Here is a 9927-nt window from a genome sequence, read left to right on the forward strand (position 1 = left end):
TCGGCAGCTGATCTTGTCTCCTATATGAAAAACTTTCCATATTCAAACGTGGCCTCCCCCAAACTTACCATTGGCCTTAACCCTGGAAACTGTGACCTTACATGATAGAAAGGATTTCTTGGATGAATCCAAGTTTAAAAGACTTGAGATGGAATGGTTTCTTATGGCCTTTCTGGATGTGATCGCAAAAGTCCTCATAAAGCAGATACTTCAAAACCCTAAAAAGTGATCAGACGACAGAGGGGGAAGGGATGCCCAGACGCAAAGAAAGCGCCCCAAGCCGAAGAATCCAGGCAGCCTCTTCAGCAGTAGTTCTCAACCTGTGGGACCTGACCCCTTGGCTAGCCTCTATCTCCCAAATCACTTACATTAAGATTCATAACCGTTCTGAAGTAGTAATGAAAATAATGTTATGGTTGGGGGGTCTCCACAACATGAGGAACTGTATTAAAGGGTCGCAGCATTAGAAAGGATAGGAACCAATGCCCTAGAGGCTAAAGGGGGAAACACACTACTTACGGCGTCTCCCAAAGGGATGTGATCATGGTCACACATTATTCGTGTATGTATATATAGAACTTCCAGGAACCTGTCTCCTTACTGTTTGAATTGTTTAGTTATTGCTAAGTCATTTTTTTCTAGTAAGAGGTTAGAAGGCAGCTTTCCCTCCTGGGCTGCCACATCATCTCTTATTTCCAACAGGTAATGTTTAAGATCCATGATCTCAAAAACAAAAACAAAAACAGTTAAAATTAAATGTCTGGATCAAGGGCTGGAGAGATGGCTCGCTGGTGAAGAGCACGTGCTCTTTCAGAGGACCTGAGTCCCATTCCCAGTGCCCAAATGTTGCTTCATAACCATCTGAAACTCCAATTCTGGGCTCTCCGGCGCCCCCTTCTGATTTCAATCACACACATGTGCACTGCACAAACATACACTCAGGCAAAGCACTCATACACATAAAAGAAATCAATCTAAAATGCATGGAAGTCCTAGATTCTTTTTCAAATTTTTCAGTTGAGATCTCAAATTTTTATTCTAACTTCCAATTATTGTAAAGGATGTGTTGGCCAGCATCCTTTATGCCAGAACATACTTTAAAAATGCTGAGTCCTCAGAGCTGGGGGTCTCTTCTTTCATTAAATTTATAGAAACTGTCCATCAGAAAGTTTATAGAAACTGTTCCATAAACTAGCAAAGCTTATCTTCACTGTCAAACCAATAACCAAATCAGACTTAATTTCTCCCAGAGACTCTCTGGGTCCTTCGTTTACTTTAGATTAAACAGGTTAGCTATCATCACATACATCCTTACCTATAAATCAAAATTCACTGTTAGACTGAGAGGGAAAAAACATGATATGAAAATGAATTCATGAGGCTTCGGCAAATCTGCCTAGACTTTCCCTGCCCTGGGTCCACAGGAGTCCGTTCCTCTGGAATCCCACCACTCTACAGTGTAAGGGAAAAGAAGGGGAAAGGGACTAAGAGTGCGACTTTCTTACAAAGACTAGAGGTGAATGTGAAACGGGCGTAGCCCCGTAGCCAATCTCTGGCAGAATGGTTCATGAAAAGCATACACACTGTGTGAGTCCATTCATGCTCCTGCCTCAGCACACCAGACACTGTGTTGTTTACAAAACTCAGACACAGTCATCATGTTTCTCAAAGCTGAGAAGTTCAAGGCCGAGGCTGCACCATGGTTATCTGGAGGCTGGATCTCTCGGAAGGGAAATGTAGTGGATGCTCTCGGTAAAGCAAGCGCAGCCACTTTCATGAGCACTTTGATTCACTGATGAGAAGGAAGCTCTCGTGACCCCCATCCCTGGTACGGCACCAACTGTTAACACCCAGTCCGCGTGCCGCCGTCTTGACGGAGGAGAAGCACTAACACTACTACTACTCAGTGTGGCACTGAGGATGAAGCACTCGATTCCCGTAAAGCTGTCAACGGCACTGCTGCTTTAAATCCAACAAGATAAAGAAAAACATCCAGGGGCTGGCGAGATGCCTCAGTGGGTAAGAGCACTGATTGCTCTTCGGAAGGTCCTGAGTTCAAATCCCAGCAACCACATGGTGTCTCACAACCACCCGTCGTGAGATCTGATGCCCTCTTCTGATGCGTCTGAAGACAGCTACAGTGTACTTATTTATAATAATAAATAAATCTTTGGGCCGGAGCGGAGTGAGCGAGCGGAGTTGACCGGAGCGAGTAGAGGTCCTAAATTCAATTTCCAACAACCACATGAAGGCTCACAGCTATTATCTGTACAGCTACATAAAATAAATAAATCTCTAAAAAACAAAAACAAAAACCATCCAAGCAAAGCTAGACATGGGCTAAGTGAGTACCCAAGTCTTGCTATCAGAACCCAGGCTATGTAACACTCAGGAACATATAAAATTCCTCAGTGAGTTTGAAATATTTTCTCAGGCAAGGTCATGTTTTGAAGACAGATAATTTAGACGAGATACTCATAATCATGCAATCTGACGATTTTTCCACCATAAGATGCCATGGAAATGTCTCTAATTTCAGTGATTTTTTTTTTAAAAAGATACTCCAAGATTTAGGTAACTATGGTTTTGGAAGACATACTAAGTTATTCAGTTATGCAATTCTCTTTTTCTTCCCCATCTCCATCTGAGCTGCCTGGTTCTGGGTCAACTTGACCTAAGCTAAAGTGACTGGAGAAGAGGGAACCTTGGTTAAGAAAATGTCTTCATAAGACTGGCCTGTAGGTCATCAGCCTGTAGGGCAGTTTCATAATTAGTGACTGATGTGGACAGCCATGCCCACTGTGGGTGGGGCCACCCCTGGAAGGTGGTTCTGGATTCTATAAGCAAGCCAGGAAAAGCAAGCCAGTAAGCAGCACCCCTCCATGGCCTCTGCATCTGCTCCTGCATCCAGGTTGCTATTCTGTCTGAGTTCCTGCCTTGACTTTCTTCAGTAGTAAACTGTGATGTGGAAATGTAAGCCAGATAAACCCTTTCTTCCCTAACTTTTGTTTGACCATGGTATTTCATCACAGCAATAGTAACCTAACTAAGACGCCATCATTAGAGGTCCCATATGTAAAATCGTTCACTAGATTGTAGACTAGAGGCTAATAAATACTGTAACTACACTATGCTTAATGGCAAAAAAAAAAAAAAAAAAAAAAAAAAAAAAAGGCTCATACTCTAGGCAGGCACTGTGCTGAACTGTAAGAAATTTGTTATTAAATCAGTCCTTCGTGCTCATGAAATATGAAAAGGGCTGGATGTGAATGAACTGGAAAATAGTGTACTGGCATTTCATCTTACTGTGTTGGGGTTGTACCGTTGTAACAAACTGCTCCCATTGAGCAAATCTGCCCGATAGACTCACAGAAATTAAAAATTAGAAATAAATAAGCCTAACGCCCCATCATCCTTTCTACGTGGGAGGCTGAGCACATCTTGTCTTCTCAAAGTCCCCCGCAGCCCAGCTGGAACCCAGGGAGCGTCATGTCTTGGCACCTACCTTTCCTGAATATACTCCCTTTGGCCTCTATTCTGGATTCTAGCCATCAAAGGCCTTCTTCCTCCCCAGCCTCAGTCCCAGGCAACATTTCTTCCCCCACCATTCCCCTGATAAACCCCACCCTCCCCATCAGATCACAGATCACTATGAGAAGCCTGGGTCCGCACGCTCTCTTGCAAAGCCTTATACTGCTCAGTTTATACCGAGATCATTTCTTCCCATTTTCATTTGATTGGTATCTGTGTCTTTCACAAGAGCGTGGATGCAGTGTGAAGGGCACTGCGCTGTCTGAGAGCTTTCTATCACCACGGCACCCTTCCATGTCTCGAACCTGGGAGAAGCTGAGTAATTCCGCTAACATTTGACTCTTCTAACTCTGCTTCAGAAACACCGGACTTGGACCAACAGCCAGAATATCCATGGAAGAATAATTCTCTGTGTGTAGACTGTAGCCCTGAGCCCCGCTCTGGAGGTTCTGTAGGGAACCTGTGATGTAGGTGATATTCCAAGGGACTTTTTTTTTTTTTTAACAGTTCTTTAGTTAACAGGGAGCCTATTAGATTGAAACCCAGCATCATGCTTCCCCCTACTCTCAACACTGCAACTGCTCTTTCCTGGCTTACAGAGCTTTGCTGTATACCCCACTGGCCCTGAGCTTCATCTGTTTTCCTCACTCTAGAACCTAACTGCCATCTATTAGGAACTCAATAGATATTTATTGAATAAATCAACCTTTTACCTAAGCCTCCCCCAGTAGCACAAATGCCCTAAAACTTCCCAGCAGAAGAAATGTTTGGCACCTATGCACCACTTTGACATCTTTCCACATTAATCTCACTCTCCTCTCTTAATCACCATTTATTTTTCCTCCCTGACTCATTACTTTCCGCATACAAACTGCCATGCCCCTCTAAGAGGTTGGCAGGCACATAATTTAAACTGACCAAAGGAACGTTGCTTTCCTCATAACCCAGAAGACCCACAAAGATGAAAGAAAGAAAGAAAGAAAGAAAGAAAGAAAGAAAGAAAGAAAGAAAGAAAGAAAGAAAGAAGTAAAAAGTCCTACTGCTTTTCAAATATGCCTTTGAAAGATTTGATTTTCTCAATCCAAGTCTCTAATTATCTAAACATCCCACAAGTACAAACTACCATATTTACATATGCAGAGCAAAAACGAATACCTAATTGATTCACACACAGAATCTTGAGACAAGCACAAATTCAGACATTCTATTTTCGCAGACTCACATCTCCAAAGTGGCCTGATGGTGTATTTCTTTACACAGCATCCTGGACCTCAAAATCTTATCTGCAAACAATTGCTATTTTAAGGACTCAAGTTTTTAAGGCAAATATTTGGCATATGTTTGCAAATTGAGGTTCTAGAAGCAGGGTTATTAATTTACAGGCCTCCTTTGGAAATGGGGTCTTTGATTGGTAAACACTTTGTTCTAATTCCCAGGTAAGGAAAGGGGAGGGGCTGCACTGACACCTTAACAGCTTTTTCCTCCTAGGTAAACTCATTTAGAATGGAAGTGATTATTTGGAAATCCATTTCATTCTAAGCAAATGTCCTCACCCAGGGAAAATAAAACAGAGCTACTGCTGGCTAACTCCTAAGCAATTGTTGCCATTTCATTCTGCATCCTTCCTTATTATCCCCAATAGTTTAAATAAATATCTGTAATGGGTTCCATCTTCCTCATTGTACCATATAAAACTTACTCCAGGCAGAAAATGTATCCTAATGAAATAATAGCCTTTCTTCGATGTTTCTAGGTCAACACTTAATGCTGTCTTTTTCTAATTTTATTCCAGTTCACAGCAGAGTAAAGACGAGCTCTGCCCCAGAATGACACATCGTCTACTCGGCTGTCTTGCTGTTTAATGGTGAGCATCATTCCTACGGGAATGTCTCCCATGAGGTCACCTCTCAGTCCATAAAGTCCCCTAAGAAAGATTGCTGCCTGTCCGGATCCACCTTCTCCTGGAATGTTAAATTAAATGATCTGGAAACTAAGTTAAAGAGATAGTGAACTCGTCACCAAGAACTTTTAAATAAATGGAAAAATTAAAATACAATAATTAACGCTAGGCTTGGACCTTTGAGTTCATTTCTTTTCCCCAGCTCTACCTTTTTCTACATATCTGAGAGGCATGGCTCCTTCATCTCACTAAGATTGACTTAGAATTTTAAAACTTCCTACCTACTAATTACCCGGGGAGTCCTAGAAAATGCTAATTGAAATACTTCACACATCCTTTGTTTTCTCTCAACTAGCTGCATTATTTTACTCTTTCCCTAAAGTCTAGCTTCTGAGCATACAACGTTCAAGACATCACATAGTTGCACAGCATCCCAGATGTAGGCAAACTTCAATATGGATATGAGAAGGAGAAAGGATGGCGGTATTACTGTCTGCTATGCACAATCCTGGACACGCATTCTCATGCACTTGTCATATGACAGCTTTGTCAGACATTTCTCCATAAAATGGTCCAGACGAGATCATTGTTAAAACCCTTTGCGAAAATAGAAAGAAAAAGAAAAGATTCATTAGGAACCACAGAATCTGAATGGTAAAGTAAGATTTGTAGGAGAACCGTCATGACTCAGAGCTAGAGGGATCAGATTTAAGAGCTGTAGGAGAGAAAGCATCCAGCAATGTAGGTAGGTGGAAAGGGACTGCAGCCCTGTGGGGGGTGGGGGTGCCCAGAAGGTAACAGGGCAACAAAGATAAAATATAGACTTAGAAGGTGTTAAGCCAGGAATACCGTGTGTGCTATCCTCGGAGAGGTTTAGAAGTGTCAAGCCATTGAGCTTGTCAAAGCATATCAAAATAAGCTGGAGTGCTTGTGCGCATGCGTGCGTGCGTGCGTGCGTGCGTGCATGCGTGCGTGCCTGTATTTCATTCGTGAATCTAGGCAGCTCCTGAACAGGTGCAATGCACAAGTGACCAACCTGGAGCACAAAGTGGTTTAACTAATTCACCACTACAGGTTACAGTGCAGTTCAACTCATTGTAAGTAAGATGTTTAAAATTATGTTTTATTCCAACATTTATTTTAAATTCTACCTTACATGGAATTAGCAAACCCTTGACACCAGATGAAGCATCAGGGTTCAGGCTCAGAATATGCAAAAGACCGTGCTATGTACCCTCTGAGACCCCATTTCAAGATGTTGAGTGTCATGAATGAGTCACTGTCCAAGACTACTCTAACTGCATTTGAAAGAGACTGTTTTTCTCTAACAAGCTCTGCTAAATTCTGGGCCTCGGCCAGGTACCTTATTCTTGAGGTTAATGAGATCAGTCTGCAGTATTCTCTGCCTGGATCTACAGACTCTCCCCTGCATCTTCAGAACTTATAGCCTTCCTCCTTTTGTATTTTACCACAGTAAGTAACCTAAGGAGTTGGGGAAAAGGAGGAAGAATTTATTTTTCCTCCATCATTGTGAATGGGTTTAGTAAATGCTAAAAGCACAGCCTTGTGATCAGAAACATGAATCTATAATCTCTCTTCTGTCCTGCATTAAGCTCTTTTACCCCCAAAGAATACCCTCATAGAAGTAGGGGGAGGGAGGATGGGATAGTGGGTTTCCAGGAGCGGGAAACCAGGAAAGGGGGTAACATTTGAAATGTAAATAAAGATAATATCCATTTTTTTTTAAAAAAAGAACTTCTTTCATACAGTAGTTCTCTCTGAGTGTCTATATCATATGCCCAAAGATCCTACTGATTATCGTTTAATAGAAGCAGTGTAAAAAGCCAATAATAAAAGAACGATTAGGCAAACAATTAGTTGCCCACTGTAAGTTGTGCTTGCAAAAGACTATATATGATGCTGTATTACAGAATTAAAAATCTGGATGTAAAGAGATAGGACTGAGGGGTTAAGAGTGATTGCTGCTTTTCTAGAGGACCAGAGTTCAGTTCTCAGCACACACATGTGACAACTCATCACCACCTGCAGCTCCAACTCCAAGGTAAAGGGGCTTGCTGCCCCTGGAGAAGCCCCGAGTGCAGTTCACAACACCAGCATCACTCCAGCTTCAGAACAATGGGAAGCATCTGGCTTCAGTGGGCACATCTGGCTTCAGTGGGCACATCTGGCTTCTGCGGGTACATCTGGCTTCTGCGGGCACATCTGGCTTCTGCGGGCACATCTGGCTTCTGCGGGCACATCTGGCTTCTGCGGGCACATCTGGCTTCTGTGGGCACACAGGCTCACACTTGCACACCTGCTCACACTTACACACCGGCTCACACTTACACACCTGCGACTTAAAATGAAAAGCAAATGTACTAGTATCGTCTTCATTGAGCTCAGACTCGTGTGCCAACTTGGGTCATGTCTTATCTCCCCAATTGAAAAGCAAATACTTTAGAGCAACAACTACAAGTCAGATTTTTAAATCATCAAATGATTTTAAGAAGATGTTTAAACGAGAGTAATCATCACCCTTTTACAAGTGCAAAATGAAGACATGGCAAAGATTTTACTCAGCTTAATACTTAAAGGGAGGACCAGAAAGCTTTTGCCACGTGCTCAAAGGGAAGGTGACATACCAAAGATATAATCCATATATCATTCTACCAAGGAAATTTAATTTACGTTTCCATGAACAGAAATTATTTACATTGTTATCAGTTTTATGTAACTCAGAGAGTTATAATATGGGACAACAATAATTCAAAAGACTGGAATCTTCCCCCTTATTCCTCATAACATACATAGTTGGCACTCACTGTATATATACTTGAAATTTGAATGATTGGAAGACTGATTCTATGATGGAGACAGCAAGTTTCCACGTAACAAGCGCCACACTAATGATGGTCTCAGGTAAGAATCCCCAATGGATTCCACAGTCAAAGTATTTTCTTTCCTGCGGAATACTTCCTAGAGTGGAGAGCCTCCGGAGTGATCAGGTTTACTGCTGCCAACAATGGGGCACATTATATTGTCTGCATGCCTCTTAACAGGACAGGAAGGGCCTTGTTTCAGCAGTGCCTGCCAAAATGTATACTAAGTTAATATCTGATCTAACATTAGGATCACCAGAGGGCCTCACCAGAGGACAACTGATCAGTGTGCCTCAAAGATGTCTCCACCATGGAAGATGAGCAGCATCTGAGGAGCTGTCTCAGAGAGAAGGACACCAGGGCACTTGGCTGCTGGAGACTGTGTGTCTTTCCCAAAAGCCATCAGTGGGGTGGTGACTACAGCCGAGCAGTGTGCTGGTCTTGGTCAGCACCTCTGCTATCGGTGTCGATCTCAGAGCTTCATATTATTCTGTGGTTGTGGACTGTCCATATTTAAGGAGCTCAGTGAAGGGCACACGGGAAATTACCGAACTCTATTTGCAGCTTTCTATAAGTAGGAAATCAGTTCAAAACGAAAAGTTAAAAATCATTTTTAGAGCAGGAAGAGAGAGGAGGAATTCTGGCGTCACCACGCGAATTGCGTTCAGGAAGACCCGATTCTGTCTTCTACCTATGCTCCTACCTCCTTGCTGCCTTCCCTGGCAAAGCTTCCGCTATGAGATGGGTGACATGTTCACCTCTAGGGCTACAGGGTTACGATTAAGAAGGAGAGAGAGCAAGGGCCTGAATTCATCCTTGTGGTTGCAAAAAGTAGCCTCTGCCAGCATCCTGATCAGATTATGCATCTTATTTCAGATCTAGACTTCAAGTATTCCCAGGTTGAAATAAACTATTATTATTTCAAAAAAAATCATGTTTTTCTTGGAAAAAAATCTTCTTTGAATTTAAAATATAATTACATCATTTCTTTCTTCCCTCTCTTCTCGCTCCCATGTGTGACCAACCCCTTCCCCAAATTTATATCATTACCAAATAACCACTAGAGATTCATCCCTGATAACCAGTCAGGAGGTTCATCCCAGGAAAAGGCTGAGCAATTATCAATGACCTGTAGTTGTCATCTAGGTATGGGGCTCCAAGAGGTTTTCACCATCTACACTGGAATGTCAGCTGTTGTTGGAATTGTTCAGGTCTTGTTAGGTAGCCAGGTTGTTGGAGGTTCATGGATGTAGTGTTTTTAGAGAAACCATTAGCTGTGTAGGCTGATGCTAGAGTAAAATTCCACATACCCAGGAGGAGGACAAAGCCAAGGCCTCCCTGGGCAACCTAGTGAGATCCTAAAAATGTAAATGATAAAAAGGCTGATGATATATCTCCATGGTAGGTTTGCCTAGCACAGATGAAGCTCTATATTTTAATGTCCACAATCTCATTCAAGAAAAAGTAAAAAAACAGAAATGTGGCGTTTTCTTTTTTTATTAGATATTTTCTTTATTTACATTTCAAATGCTATCCTGAAAGTTCCCTATACCCTTCCCCCGCCCCTGCTCCCCTACCCACCCACTCCTACTTCTTGGCCCTGGCCTTCCCCTG

Source organism: Mus pahari, chromosome 5 (genome assembly GCF_900095145.1).
Source record: "Mus pahari chromosome 5, PAHARI_EIJ_v1.1, whole genome shotgun sequence".
Classification (NCBI taxonomy): Eukaryota; Metazoa; Chordata; class Mammalia; order Rodentia; family Muridae; genus Mus; species Mus pahari.